This window comes from Schistocerca piceifrons, chromosome 8 (genome assembly GCF_021461385.2).
Source record: "Schistocerca piceifrons isolate TAMUIC-IGC-003096 chromosome 8, iqSchPice1.1, whole genome shotgun sequence".
Lineage (NCBI taxonomy): Eukaryota > Metazoa > Arthropoda > Insecta > Orthoptera > Acrididae > Schistocerca > Schistocerca piceifrons.
Window position 1 is genome coordinate 241164859 of NC_060145.1, and position 530 is coordinate 241165388.

At 52.6% G+C, this 530-nt stretch overlaps 1 non-coding gene across 1 annotated transcript; it reads right to left on the reverse strand.

Annotated features, from left to right (window-relative positions):
* Positions 1–220: 220 nt before the first annotated feature.
* Trnas-cga lies at positions 221–294 on the reverse strand. The gene has a single exon. It is a non-coding gene; the product is annotated as a tRNA-Ser (tRNA).
* Between the last annotated feature and the right edge of the window lie 236 nt (positions 295–530).

Here is a 530-nt window from a genome sequence, read left to right on the forward strand (position 1 = left end):
CGCCCGGCCCTCACAGCTTTACTTCTGCCAGTATCTCGTCTCCTACCTTCCAAACTTTACAGAAGCTCTCCTGCGAACCTTGCAGAACTAGCACTTCTGAAAGAAAGGATATTGCGGAGACATGGCTTAGCCACAGCCTGGGGGATGTTTCCAGAATGAGATTTTCACTCTGCAGCGGAGTGTGCGCTGACATGAAACTTCCTGGCAGATTAAAACTGTGTGCACCGACCGAGACTCGAACTCGGGACCTTTGCCTTTCGCGGGCAAGTGCTCTACCATCTGAGCTACCGAAGCACGACTCACGCCCGGCCCTCACAGCTTTACTTCTGCCAGTATCTCGTCTCCTACCTTCCAAACTTTACAGAAGCTCTCCTGCGAACCTCTGCTGGCAGAAGTAAAGCTATGAGGGCCAGGCGTGAGCCGTGCTTCGGTAGCTCAGATGGTAGAGCACTTGCCTGCGAAAAGCAAAGGTCCCGAGTTCGAGTCTCGGTGATCAAGTATATTCCGGCTATAGTTTACAGTCTTCCACC